Genomic DNA, 16,036 nt, shown 5'->3' on the forward strand with positions numbered 1-16,036 from the left:
TTAATTTTTTTTTTTTTATTTTAGAGAGAGCATGTGAGTAGAGGAGAGGGGCAGAGGAAAAGAGAGAGAGAGAAAATCTTAAGTAGACTGTACACCCAACATGAAGCCCAAAGAGCCTGGGATCATGACCGGACCGAAATCAACAGTTGGACACTCAACAACCTGAGCCACCCAGGTGCCCTCGTTTCTTCTTTTCTAATCCATCCATTTCTTCTTTCTTCTCTTGTTTCTTCTTCTTTCTTACTCCTTCTTCTTTCTTCTTTCTTCTTTTTCTTCTTCTTCTTCATCTTTGTCTTTGTCTTCCTTTTCATCTTATTGCACTCACTTGGAATTTCCATCGTTCAGAATAGTGAAAGCACACCCTTTTGCCTTGATCCCTGTTTTAGGAAAAATGTATTCAGTCTTTCAGTCGTTAGTATGACATTAGCTGCAAGTTTATGTAGATGGTCTCTATCAAATTGAGATAATTCCTCTCTATTCCTAACTTGCTGAAAATGGGTGTTGGCTTTTGTTAAATTTTTTTGAGTCAATTCAAAATGCATATGATTTTTCTTCATCAGCTTATTAATATGGAGGTTACTTTAATTGATTTTCCAATGTCGAATCAGCCTTGTATATCTGGAATATTGATGGGCATGATGAAATAAACTTGCATATATGGCTTTGATAACATTTTCAAAAGAATTTTAGATGGCTCTGAAGGAATTTCAAATGGCCATTAGATTATTATTTCCATCTTTGTGGAAAGTTCATAAAATTGGTAATACACTTATTTTTATTTGTAGGACAAATCATCTACCTTTGCTTGATGTGCAAAATTTGCTTGAGAAGTAACATAATCATTAAATGTGCTCATTTTTTTATTCATCTGCAAATGATCTAGATAATTCTGACTTGTTCCAGTCATAGAATCCTTTGAGATTTTCTAATTTTAGGATGGCGGTTTTTTTCCATACATAGGCAACTTTTTAAGTTATACACAAAATTTAACAAATCAGCTCTGTTGATAAGAAAAGCGAAGGCTGGGGCACCTGGGTGGCTCAGTCGGTTGAGCGTCCGACTTTAGCTTAGGTCATGATCTCACAGTTCATGGGTTCCAACCCTGCATCAGGCTCTGTGCTGACAGCTCAGAGCCTGGAGCCTGCTTTGTATTTTATGTCTCCCTCTTTCTCCGCCCCTCTTCTGCACATGTTCTGTTTTTCTCTCTCTCAAAAATGAATAAGCATTAAAAAAAATTAAAAAATGAAAATAAAAGGTTTAAGTTTCGTACTATGCTTGTTGAGCCTCACTTCTTTTTAAGGTGAGTCTGTCATATAAAATTAAAATATGTCTAAGTTGTCATAAAGACAGGTAGCACTAAGAATAAACTAATATAAATAAATCCATTGGAAATAAATTCTATATAAATATATCAGGTGGTTATCTTAGAATTTTAACAGAATGTTTCCATTACATTAAAAACTTGAGGTTGCAGATTTATCTTGAGTTGTAATTAATATGAAACTTTTGAAAATGTCAGAGATATTTAGTATAGGTTAATCATAAGAAATTTAAACTCTTTTGGCCAAAACATAATCAAACACTGGCAATTTCATATGATTTAATTATAACATTTTTTTCATGTAAGCAGCCTGAAAATTTTCTGAATAAATTTTTAAGGAAAGGGGAAATGTGGCACTTATATGTATACTAGATTTTTATTGTCTTATATTTCTGTGAAGTAATTCCATCCTTATAATCTTTATTACATCACACAATTTCTTTCTTTTTAAAATTATTGCCTTTGCTGTTTCTATTTTTAATAAGAAAAGGTTCATAATGTAGAAAAATGTAGACAAAGAAAATGAAATACATACTATCAGCATCCAACTTAAAACAACAACAACAACAACAACAACAACAACAACAACAACTTAACATTTGCCTTGTTTTCACTTCTTTTTTTGAAAAAGAAAAAAAAAATAGACTGTCAGGGGTGCCTGACTGGCTCAGTCGGTTAAATGTCTGACTTCAGCTCAGGTTGTGATTTCACAGTTTGTGAGTTCCAGCCCCACATTGAGCTCTCTGCTGACAGTTCAGAGCCTGGAGCCTGCTTCAGATTCTGTGTCTCTGTCTTTCTCTGCCCCTGCCCCACTTGCGCTCTGTCTCTCCTTGTCTCTCAAAAATAAATAAATGTAAAAAGAAAAAAAATAGAACGTTAGAGATATAGTTAAAACCCAAACCACTTCTCCATTCATCACTTTTAATATGAACTGGGAGACAGAGTTGTGTTTTAGTAGGAATATTTATAACGGAACTCTAAAATGCGTAATACTGATTTATTTTACTTCGATTTCTATACCTACTAAAACAGAGCTTTGTTGTATAACTTCTCTTTTTTCCTGTTGAAATAGGAGTACAAATATTTTAAAAATAGGCATGCTCTTTTTTGAAAAGAGTACATGGAAAATTATTTTTATTCTAATAAAAGACAAACTAGAAAAATTGATGGATTCTCTGGATAGATTTGTGAATGAGTTAACAGAAGGTACACAGTGAGATGAAATATATTTGGAATTTAGTAGAGCCTTAGATACAAGATAATGACATCTTAGCCATAGAATGAATTCAAATTGCTTAGATATGAGCAGAGGTATAAGGACTGGAAACCAGGACTGGAATTACAAGGTAAAGATAATAATAACACTTTCCATGTAGAGCACTTCATCAAAAACACTTTCACTTGCATTATCTCCTTTGATTTTCAATAGTATATTTTTAAAAATAAAAATGCCATTCTATGCAAGTCATTTACAATTCTTAAACTTGACACTGTTCAAGCAAAACAAATTTACTTATGCATTCAATCAAATCCCAGTGGTTTATGAAAACAATAGACTTAATTCCATCCATTTCTTCCTGTTTCTCCAGTTCTTCCTTTAATTACATAGGCAGTTTCCTTAGCCTTCTGTGTGTTTAACCTATTTTACATGTTCCTGTTTTGGTTTTTAATCTACAGAATTGTTTGTGTGTGCGTGTGTGCGTGTGTGTGTGTGTTTACATGGTCTTCTCTTTAATTCCTTTATTTCTAGTGCTCCATTTTCTATTTCTTTTTTTTTTTTTTAACGTTTGTAAGAATTTGTGGGAATTTATAGTTTACCACCAATTTCCCTAGGCGTTTCCCCATTTTTCTTCACAAAATAAAAGTTTTCTTTCTGGGCATGACATAATTATATTTTTGGAGTCAGGCCCACACTCTAACTTGGGTTATTTTTAGCTAATTTCAGTGTTTGCATTGCTCCAGTCTCTGAATGTAAATATTATTTTCTGTGTAAGCTCCATTTTACCCTCTTTCCTTTCTCTTAGTCTGCTCTTCTCATATGACCACTTAATTCTGTTTTACTGAGCCAATGTTAGAAGTCCATATTTTCCATTTTCAGTTTTACGACCAGGTGTTGGAGGCTGATGTGGTCCTATGTATCTCCTGTTGGTATCGTCTTGTACTTGGACAATCCGCATGAATGTGCCCTTGCTTGTCCTACTCCCAGTGATGGAATGGCATTATTTTGTCAGTATTCCGAACACTCTAACTACATAGGACTTGTGGCGTTCTTAAACCACATTTTTAGCAAGTTCTCAGCTGTTCCTCACATCAATTAAAACACTTCTCTGCCTCGAAATCAAATAATTTGGCAAATACTTAAACCTATCGTCTCATTTCCTGACTAGTTCCGATTTCACAATATCTTTTTAACTGTGTGCCCTGCTTTTGCAGCTTATTTCAGACTTTTATCATGAAGTATCTTAGCTTGGTGGATTTACCAAAAATATTCTTAGCAGTTCTAGGTGTTTTTATTATTTATTTATTTATTTTATTTTATTTTACTTGTCACACTTTCAAATGTAAATCCAAATGGTCTGATAATGTGGAACTATTAGCTAAATTCCTTGCTCCTGAGAATTCAGAGTAGGTTAAATACATCTCTTGAGTTCATCCATTAGGTCTCTACCACATATTGCCTTTCTCTGTAGATGGTACAATCCTTTGTATATATAATGCCCACCATATTTTTTCCTACTCACACTATTTTCCTCTTTAAAAGAGCTTATTTTATATTTTTATCCCACTCCTTACCTTTTTTTTTTCTTTCCTCTGCCAGTTCAGTGGTGATTTCCTAATAACTCAATACAATGAGTTATAGTCAGTCCCTATCTTAGTTGATCTCTGGGTCCTTTTGACTGCTCACTTCCAAATAATTGCCATCCATTTTATATATATATATATATATATATACATATATATATATGTGTATGTATATGTATATATATATTATTTTTTTTAAAGTAGGTTTCATGACCAGCACAAAGCCCAATGTGGAGATTGAACTCATGATCCTGAGATCAAGACCTGAGTTGAGATCAAGAGTTGGACACTTAACTGAATGAGCCACCAAGGAGCCCTGCAATCCATTTTAACTCACTTTAAACATAATTCTCTGATTATTGTTTCCTGTACCTTTTTGTTAGATGATTTTTCTCCATAGGCCCTTTAAGTACTAATATTGGTTATGACTTTCTCTTTCCATCTCACTTTGTAATTGTTCGAGTAACCCCCGTGGTTTTAACTATCATCTATTAGGTGACACTTTCAAAATCTTGATCTCAGCCTACTCCAGACCCAGCCATGTAATTTTCTTCTGGATTATATTATAATATGTCGTGTATATTATAATTATATATATTCAGAAGAGTATGTATATATATATCTATATATATATATATATATCTATGTATGTGTGTGTATATATATATATACACACACACATCTATGTATGTGTGTATATATATATATATACATATCCATGTATGTGTATATATATATACACACACACACAGTTTTTTTTTAAATTTTATTTCTTTATTTTTTTTAAATTTATGTCCAAATTAGTTAGCATATAGTGAAACAATGATTTCAGGAGTAGATTCCTTAATGCCCTTTACCCATTTAGCTCATCCCCCCTCCCACAACCCCTCCGCATCCCTCAGTTTGTTCTCCATATTTATGAGTCTCTTCTGTTTTGTCCCCCTCCCTGTTTTTCTTATTTTTGTTTCCCTTCCCTTATGTTCATCTGTTTTGTCTCTTAAACTCCTCATATGAGTGAAGTCATATGATTTTTGTTTTTCTCTGACTAATTTAACTTAGCATAATACCCTCCAGTTCCATCCATGTAGTTGCAAATGGCAAGATTTCATTCTTTTTGATTGCCGAGTAATACGCCATTGTGTGTGTGTGTGTGTGTGTGTGTGTGTGTGTGTGTGTGTGTGTGTAGACCACATCTTCTTTATCCATTCATCCATCGATGGACATTTGGGCTTTTTCCACACACAGTTTTCAAGTTCCAAAACTTCAACACATTTGGAAATGACCTCATTTTCCTTTTTCCTCTTTTTACCTTACCTTGGTGAATACCAATTTAGTAGATCATTTATTCCACATCAGATAATTTTTTCTGCCTTTCATTTACATTTATTTATAATAAATTATATTTACCAGTTTCTCCTTATTATAAACCAAAATTATCTCTTCAAAAATGATTCTTCCTTGTCAGCTTCATGATTAGTTGAGACTTTCATCTGCTCTCTCATGGATTATTGAGGTATTCTCTTTACTAATTTCCCTGATATCTGTATGCCCTAATCTATTCTTTAGTTCCCTTCTTAGAGAAATTTACTAGCTCCTCATTGCCATTTTGTCAGTTCCCTGGATAATTCCTGTGTGGCCAGTTGTAGCAAGGTCTACTTAGACTGCTGTTTGACTGTAAAACCTTGCTACCCACAATGAGTCCTGGTTACCACAGCTAGAAACTTGTTAGAAAAATGGAATCTCATGACTTTCTGCAGACCTCCTAAATCATTCTACATTTTAATGAGATCCCCAATTGATACACAAGCATATTAAAGTTTGAGAAGCACTGTGTGGCAGTTCTGTCCTGAATTGTGTCTATCTGGTTATGTTTTAAGTCCTGGGGGGTATTTGGGTATTCCTATCTATTCTGTAGAGTCCATGGAAGACTCAATTTAATTTTTCCCTATATTTCCTTCTCTTACTTCATTTGCATTGCAAATTTTTCACATGGCCCATTAAGATTTGTTGCCCAAGCCAACTATTTGTCTGCAACAGATTGTTTTCTTTTTGTAAACTAGGAAAAAAAATGGTTGTAGCTTTTAAACTATATTTGTTCTTAAATTTCCTAGTTTCCAAAGGGCCCAGTTTTAGCTTGACCACATGCTCAAAATGCAAGGCATTTTCCTAATACTTAAATTCAAAAATTTTGCAATAATCTTTCAGAGTGAAACTTTTCTTTAAGTTCTAGTTTTGGGCCAAGTTTGTTTCAGTTTCCTAATATACCTTAGCTTTGAAACTTCTGTGCATATGATACCGTAATGGTTATTGAATTTGATTCTTCTGATGCAAAAGTTACTTTCTGATTTTATAAGGGAACTTTTGAACTCATGTATAGTCTTTCAGATGATCATTGAGTGTATACACTAGAGCAGCATTTCTCAAAGTCTGGCTCCAGGACCAACAGCATTAGTATCACCTGTGGACTTATAAACATGGAATGTATCTTACCCATTAAAGACAAACTAATGTGAAACATTGTGGTGGAAACTCATGATCTGTGTTTTTACAATTCCTTTAGGTAATTCTGTTGCATAGTAAAGTTTGGAAATCACTGGTTTGCCTAAAGCAACGATTTTGATGTCATTGCCCTTGCTAGTGATTGATTTAGATACAGGCACAAAATATAGTATGAGTCAATGAAATGTGAGAGGAGTAGGCTAAGAAAACCTTTGGGAAAGATATTCTTGTTCTTATAAAATAATGTGCAAGATGGGATATTTTCTTGGTTGGCTTATTGATGTATTGCAAATGATTCCCGGTCTATGTATTTATCTATCTGGCCACCATCAGACAGAATAGCACTGATAATGAAGTTGGTTGAACTGGAAGATCATAAATACATGGGTTCTTGATGATGTCATCGAGTCAGTGAATAAACCAGCCTTGGAATTATACTTCCTCTGCACTTCTTCTTATATGAAATAATAGATACTCTTATTATATATTACATAAGCCCATTTAAGATGGGTTTTCTGTTATCTACACTTAAAAATATTTAAACTTATAGAACATGAGTTTCTTTTATAGTCAATAATAACATAATAAATGCTATTTAAAAATCAGTGATGCATAAAAATTTTTTATGAATTTTTCCTGCCTACACAGATAATACTTGAGTCAGTTGGTACCTAGCAGTCTGCAGGTTTTAGGTAAACACCCCATAATTTAAAAAGTATAGCAGAAGCTAAAAATAAAAGTACTTAATATAAAGTAGATAAAATTAGCCACCTATGTAAAGCTTATGAAGCATGAAAAAACCATAAAGTAATTCATACTTGTGATTGGATTAGACTAAAGTTTCTTCTTTAATCTTATGAGAGATTTAAAGTATGCCAGTGGGGAAAAAAAGGCAACAATTGAAGTGTAATTAATAAAAAAATTATTCTATAATGAACACTTGTTTATTATATAAGAGTGTTCTAATAGAAGATATTGTTGAGTAAAAACAAATATTGGAAATTAATAGTGAGATCTTTCAAATATTTTTTCGGCTGCTGTATCTGATCAACACTATTTACAAATTCTTCTAGATTTACCAGAAATGGGATCAAATAACAGGTAAAATTGTAAACAACCTTTGTTCTGACTTCACACATGTATAACTACTTTATAATCCTAAATTTTGTTTTTTTTTTTTTTTTAAATAACTTATTCTTGAGGTGACACTCGTATAGAAAACAAATTGATTCATTTTGGTAACTGGAAATACATGCCCCATACTCTCAGTTAAAAAGCATAACATTCAGGTGTATGAATCAATGTTTTAGGAGTTTGGTTAATGTGATTCACTTACCTGCATTCAAAATAATCTCATGGTAATAAAACTCAGCTTCTGTGACATAAAACTAAGAATCCAAGTCAGATTGTGTGGTACCCCTATCATCACAAATACTTCATGAAACCTTTTTTTTTCTTTCCCTTTTGATGTACAGAAAATAGTTTTCTTTTGTTAAGTAGGAATGTAATATCTCTTCAACTGCTACTATGAATGAAAGCACACTGATAGTTTATACGTTCTCTTCTTGCTACTTCATAGGCCAAAGGATCAATAATATGAAAAGAGTTTTTCATGTACTTAATAGACACTTCTGATTATCAGTGATAAAATATGAAAAGCAATATGATTACAAGAAGTATCATGCTTTTCAGTTAGTACAAATAGCAATATAGTTTATAGACAATCTAGCTCATCATTCTCAAGTATTTATATATATGATACTGCTGTGAAGATGAGAGCTATAAGTTGTAGAGTTTTCTTTTAAAGTCTGAAAACTAAAATTTCAGTAAACCACATTCAAAGAGCTTCAGTGATACTGTATGAAACCTTTTTCCTTCTTGTATTCTTATGGACACTTCTGAGAACTGTATGTAAAATGTCAGCTGCCATTGTAGTGATTTCTTGGCCCAGAATGGAAAAGATAATATAGAATGCTTATTACAGTTTCTCCTTCAAGAAGGGAAAAATCTGGGCTTCATGTGGAGAGAATGGAATTCATTATTATCTCTTTCACAAAATTTATTGCAATACACTTTCTAAAAAAATTAAAATCTTAATGCCCATTATAACATGTTTTGATAGCCTTTGACTATATTGTGGGGGAGGAGGAGATCTTTTTCTTTTATTGACCTTTTTCTTGAAGTGATTTGGTTAAGCAGGAAAAAAGAATGAGGGAGTTTTGACACCTCATCCTCTATTCTATTAACCAAACTACATAATCCTCTCCTTTGCTCAGTTTGATTTTCCTTTATTGAATTTTGCTTTCTGCGATGTTCTCATTTCCCTTATTAGATTAAATCAGATTGTTCTTGCCCATCCAACATTATTCCTTTGGGAGAGCAAAATTCTGTCTCCTGAGAGAAAAATGTAAAGAAAATCTACTTAGAGAAGATTACTCAGCTACTGTTATTATCCATTTCCAATTTCCTTTTTACTTTACAGAGTAAGTTTGACTCATTCCCTGATGGCAAACTTTCCTCCCTTCTACTATGTAATAAGAACGAGGACAGGTCATCTATAATAGATGGCTCCTAATGTGAAGTGCAGAACCTCAGGATTGATAAGACGTGTTATATATGATAGGTCAGAGAAACTCGCAGCTTATTGCTTGCGCTTGCAGCTACTGCCTTTTGAAACCACGAAACTGTCCCACTGAACCAAGAATGATTTGGGAAATTGTGATTTAACTGACACACAGGTGATGCTCTTTTGGTGATTCTGATGGAACTGCTGAAGATCAGTGACAGCAAGAATGTGAGCGCAGAGCAACTCTATCTGTATTGCTTTGCATTCTTTTTCACTTCTGCAGAGATGGAAGAGAAAGCTTAAGGTACACAGCCTTAGTGGAAATAACGTTTCTATTCTTTACAACCTGCCACTTAAACCTCCACAGAGAAATTTCCATGGAAGCTCTTTTTGCTAGGTTTTCCAAATAACTGAGAAAGACTTTACTTTTTCATCGTAGTGCCAAACATTTTTTAAATGTCTGTTCTGGTCCAAAGTATAATAAGTACAGGCAAAACCTAATGAATCATGGAACTGGAGAGAGGGAAAGGGAGAGAGAGAGAGAGAGAAAGAGAGAGATTGAGAGAGAGAGAGAGAAAGGGAGGGACAGAGAGAGAGGGAGAGAGAGAGAGAGGGAGTGTGTGTGTGTGTGTGTGTGTGTGTGTGTGTGTGTTTGCTTTTGTATGTGCTGTGTGTTTTTTAACCCAGCATCTTAAATTCTCTTGAGGTCACCCTGTCAGCATCAGTTCTGTGGCCTGGATTTAGTTGAATCAATCCTAATTGCAATTCTGCACAGGTCTGGTCCTCTGTGGAGATTGCAGATGAATGACAGTGCAGTGGCAGAAAAGATAAATATGCTGGCAAATAAGATCCTGGCTCTCCACAGAGGATGGAATAAATTACTTTACCAGTAGAGTGGAGGTAATATGTTGAAGAGAGAAAGTGAAATCGAAGCCACTTTAATACTAGGTTTTTTAAAGTTTAAAATAAAGCATTTTAAGCTTATGTAAAATACTGATGGTGATTTGTTTCTATTGAGAATGCATTCCATTGCCCTCTATCATGAGAAATAATGGCACAAGCTAATTTTGTTTATGCAGATGACAGCTTGGACAATTTTAATTCATGTAGCATCCTCTGGTAGCTGAAGGCCTGGTGGTAACTGTGGTGTAGCATATTGATTAGTAATTTGATAAATACACAAAATGGCACATTGAGCTTTAGGTGCTTCATGCAAAATGTATTTAAATAACCTTGACTAATTAGAGTGCATAGCTGCGAGGCAGTACCGTATGAACATAAGCCAGTTTGTTGGTCTGGAGATTTATGTGGGTTTATGGCAGAGAATAGAAAGAGATCTGCACACAAATACTAAGAGTTTTGTCTAGGAAGTAGAATACATCATCATGAGAAAAATCTTATCTTTCATTGTGAGAATTATTACCCTTATCCTATAAAATTAATTCCATGATCTCACATCTAAAATGTATTTCACAGATTTTTAACTGGCTAATGTATAAGCATATTTTACTAGGACTAACTAACTAGGCAAAGAGTTTTAAAATAGTCTTAAAATAATCATGTTGTTACACTTAAAGATGAATATATATTCCTGATTCATTCTTGATTATTACCTCTTTACATTTTATACCTGCGTGAAGTGTGAAGTTTCAAAATAATGTTATCCTTAGAGAGTATACATCTACAGTTTGCTATCATAGATTATGTTAGGTATCCTGTAATTATCTTGAATTAAACATTCTTACTAGGCATCATGGATGAAGTATAGGTTTTTATTTTTTTTCTATTTTATTTCAGAATTTTATTTTAATTCCAGTTAACATACAGTGTTTTATTAGTTTCACATGTATGATATAGTGGTGTAACACTTCCATACATCACCCTGTGAGTATCACAACAAGTAAACTCCTTAATCCTGATCATCTATTTAGCCTGTCCCACTAACCCCCTCTTCTCTGGTAGCCAGCAGTTTGTTCTCTGTAATTAAGAGTCTGTTTCTTGATTTGTCTCCCTCTCTCTTATTTTTTCCCTTTGCTTGTTTGTTTTGTTTCTTAAATTCCACATATGATTGAAATCATATGGTATTTGCCTTTCTCTGACTTATTTCACTCAGCATAATTCTCTCTAACTGCATCCATGTCCTTGCAAATGGCAAGATTTCATTCTTTTTTATGGCTGAGTAATATTCCATTGTGTGTGTGTGTGTGTGTGTATGTGTGTGTGTGTATATATATATATATATATATATATATATACACACACAAATTATATATGTATGCATATACATATATGTATATGCAGTTCTTCTTTATCCATTCATCAATTGATGAATACTTGGGAACATTCCGTAATTTGGCTATTGTAAATAATGCTGCTACACACATCGTGTTGCATGTATCTCTTTGAATTAGTATTTTTGTATTCTTTGGGTAAATACCTAGTAGTACAATTTCTGGATCATAGGGTAGTTCTATTTTTACCTTTTTGAGGAACCTCCATACTGTTTTCCAGAGTGTCTGTGCCAGTTTATATGCTCACCAACAGTACAAGAGAGTTCCCCTTTCTTCACATCCTTGACAACACCTCTTATTTCTTGTATTGTTCATTTTAACCACTCTGACAGGTGTAAGGTGATATCTCATTGTAGTTTTAATTTGTATTTCCCTGATGACTAGTGATGTTGAGCATTTTTCCATGGGTCTGTTGGCCATCAGGGTGACTTCTTTGGAAAAATATCTATTCATGTCTTCTGCTCATTTTTTTATTTGGATCATTCATTTTTGAGTGTTGGGTTTTTTGAGTTTTTTATTTTGGATACTAATCCTTTATAGGATATGTCATTTGCAAATATCTCCTCCTATTCTATAGGTTGACTTAGATTTCTTGGTTTCCTTAGCTGTGCAGAAGAATTTTTATTTTGTTGTAGTCCCAACAGTTTATTTTCGCTTTTGTTTCCCTTGCTTTTGGAGACATATCTAGAAAGAAGTAGCATGGCTAATGCCAGAGATTACTGCCCGTATTCTCCTCCAGAATGTTTATGGTTTCAAGGCTCACATTTGGGCCTTTAATCCATTTTGAATTTATTTTTGTGTTTGGTGTAAGAAAGTGGTTCAGATTCATTCATTTGCATATTGCTGTCCAGTTTTCCCAAATTTATTTGTTAAAGATGCTTTTTCCCATTGGATATTCTTTCTTGTTTTGTCAAAGATTAATTGACCGTATAGTTGTGGGTTCATTTCTAGGTTTTCTATTCTGTTCTGTTGATCTATGTGTCTGTTTCTGGGCCATGACCCTACTGTTTTGATTACTACAGGTCTGTAATATGACCTGAAGTCCGAGATTGTTTTGCCTCCAGCTTTGCTTTGCTTTTTCAAGTTAGCGTTGGCTATTCAGATTCTTTTGTGGTTCCAAACAAATTTTTGAATTGTTTGTTCTAGATCTTTGAAAAATGCTGTTGATATTTTGATAGGGATTACATTAAATGTGTACATTGCTTTGGGTAGTATAGACACTTTAGCAATATTTGTTCTTCCAACCTATGAGGATGGGATGTTTTTCCATTTCATTTTGTCATCTTTGAAATTTTTCACCAGTGGTTTTTAGTTTTCAGAGTACAGGTCTTTCACCTCTTTCATTCGTTTTATTCACAGGTGTCATAGGGTTTTTGGTGCCATTGTAAATGGGATTTATTCCTTGGTTTCTCTTTCTGCTGCTTCATTATTAGTGTATAGAAATGCAACTGATATCTGTATGTTGATTTTGTATCCTGTGACTTTAGTGAAATTGTGTATCAGTTCTAGAAGTTGTTTTGGTGGAATCTTTCAGATTTTCTATGTAGAACATCATGTCATCTGCAAATAGTGGTAGTTTTCATTCTTCCTTGCTTGCTGATTTGGATGTGTTTATTTCGTTTTGTTGTCTGATTGCTGTAGCTAGGATATCAGTGGTGAAATTGGACATCCCCATCTTGATCCTGATGGGGATCCTGAGTGGGAAAACACTCAGTTTTTCCCCATTGAGGATGATATTAGCTGTGGGTTTTTATTATGGCTTTATTATGTTGAAGTATGTTCTCTCTAACCCTTTTGTTGAGAGTTTTTTTTACCATGAATTGATGTTGTACATTGTCAAATGCTTTTTCTGCATCTATGGAAATGATCATATGGTTCTTACCCTTTCTGTTATTAATATGATTATCTATTGATTGGTTTATGAATAACGAAGGGAACTTGCAATCCAGTAATAAATCCCACTTGATTGTGGTGAATGATTTTTTTAATGTATTGTTGAATTCGGTTTGCTAGTATTTTAGAGAATTTCTGCATCAGTGTTCATCACCTTTTAGTAGAGTCTTTATCTGCTTTTGGTATCAGGTAATGCTGTCCTCATAGAATGAATTTGGAAGTTTTTCTTCCTTTTCTATTTGGAATATGTTGACAAGGCTAGGTATTAATTTTTCTTTCACTGTTTGGTAGAATTCACCTGTGAAGCCATCTGGCCCTGAACTTTGGTTTGTTGGAATTTTTAAGTTACTGATTCAATTTATTTGCCAGTTATCAAGTGTGTTCTATTTAGTTTTTATTTCTATTTCTTTTATTTCTAAATAGTTTTTATTTCTATTTATTTAGTTCTATTTAGTTTTCTATTTCTTCCTGTTTCAGTTTTGGTAGTTTATATGTTCCTAGGAATTTCTCCCATTTTTCCAGGTTATCCTTTTTGTTGGCATTTAATTTTTAATAATTGTCTCTTATAATTGTATTTCTGTAATGTCAGTATTTCTCCTCTCATTTGTGATTTTATTTATTTTGGTTCTTTTCTGTTTGATAAGTCTGGCTAGGGGTTTATCAATTTTATTAATTTTTTCCAAAGAACCAGCTCTGGTTTCATTGATCTTTTCTACTGTTGTTTTAATTTCTGTATCATTTACTTCTTCTCTAGTCTTTATGATTTCCTTCCTTCTGCTGGCTTTATACTTCTTTTGTTGTTCTTTTTCTAGCTCCTTTAGGTATAAGCTTAGGTTGTTTATTTGTGATTTTTCTAGTTTCTTTTTTCTTTTCAGTATATGAAGTTTATTGTCAAATTGGTTTCCATACAACACCCAGTGCTCATTCCAAAAGGTGCCCTCCTCAATACCCATCACCCACCCTCCCCTACTTCCCACCCCCATCAACCCTCAGTTTTTTCTGTTTTTAAGAGTCTCTTATGCTTTGGCTCTCTCCCACTCTAACCTCTTTTTTTTTCCTTCCCCTCCCCCATGAGTTTCTGTTAAGTTTCTCAGGATCCACATAAGAGTGAAACCATATGGCATCTGTCTTTCTCTGTATGGCTTATTTCACTTAGCATCACACTCTCCAGTTCCATCCACGTTGCTACAAAGGGCCATATTTCATTCTTTCTCATTGCCATGTAGTACTCCATTGTGTATATAAACCACAATTTCTTTATCCATTCATCAGTTGATGGACATTTAGGCTCTTTCCATAATTTGGCTATTGTTGAGAGTGCTGCTATTAACATGGGGTACAAGTGCCCCTATGCATCAGTACTCCTCTATCCCTTGGGTAAATTCCTAGCAGTGCTACTGCTGGGTCATAGGGTAGGTCTATTTTTAATTTTCTGAGGAACCTCCACACTGTTTTCCAGAGTGGCTGCACCAGTTTGCATTCCCACCAACAGTGCAAGAGGGTTCCCGTTTCTCCACATCCTCTCCAGCATCTATAGTCTCCTGATTTGTTCATTTTGGCCTCTCTGACTGGTGTGAGGTGATATCTGAGTGTGGTTTTGATTTGTATTTCCCTGATAAGGAGCGATGTTGAGCATCTTTTCATGTGCCTGTTGGCCATCCGGATGTCTTCTTTAGAGAAGTGTCTATTCATGTTTTCTGCCCATTTCTTCACTGGGTTGTTTTTCGGGTGTGGAGTTTGGTGAGCTCTTTATAGATTTTGGATACTAGCCCTTTGTCCGATATGTCACTTGCAAGTATCTTTTCCCATTCCGTTGGTTGCCTTTTAGTTTTGTTGGTTGTTTCCTTTGCTGTGCAGAAGCTTTTTATCTTCATAAGGTCCCAGTAGTTCATTTTTGTTTTTAATTCCCTTGCCTTTGGGGATGTGTCAAGAAAGAAATTGCTACGGCTGAGGTCAGAAAGGTCTTTTCCTGCTTTCTCCTCAGGGTTTTGATGGTTTCCTGTCTCACATTCTGGTCCTTCATCCATTTTGAGTTTATTTTTGTGAATGGTGTGAGAAAGTGGTCTAGTTTCAACCTTCTGCATGTTGCTGTCCAGTTCTCCCAGCACCATTTGTTAAAGAGACTGTTTTTTTTTTCCATTGGATGTTCTTTCCTGCTTTGTCAAAGATTAGTTGGCCCTACGTTTGTGGGTCTAGTTCTGGGGTTTCTATTCTATTCCATTGGTCTGTGTGTCTGTTTTTGTGCCAATACCATGCTGTGTTGATGATGACAGCTTTGTAGTAGAGGCTAAAGTCTGGGATTGTGATGCCTCCTGCTTTGGTCTTCTTCTTCAAAATTACTTTGGCTATCCGGGGCCTTTTGTGGTCCCATAGGAATTGTAGGATTGCTTGTTCTAGTTTCGAGAAGAATGCTGGTGCAATTTTGATTGGGATTGCATTGAATGTGTAGATAGCTTTGGGTAGTATTGACACTTTAACAATATTTATTCTTCCAACCCATGAGCACGGAATGTTTTTCCATTTCTTTATATCTTCTTCAGTTTCCTTCAGAAGCTTTCTATAGTTTTCAGCATACAGATCTTTTACATCTTTGGTTAGATTTATTCCTAGGTATTTTATGCTTCTTGGTACAATTGTGAGTGGGATCAGTTTCTTTATTTGTCT

The sequence above is a fragment of the Panthera uncia genome, assembly GCF_023721935.1.
Source record: "Panthera uncia isolate 11264 chromosome B3 unlocalized genomic scaffold, Puncia_PCG_1.0 HiC_scaffold_1, whole genome shotgun sequence".
In the NCBI taxonomy this organism is placed as follows: Eukaryota; Metazoa; Chordata; class Mammalia; order Carnivora; family Felidae; genus Panthera; species Panthera uncia.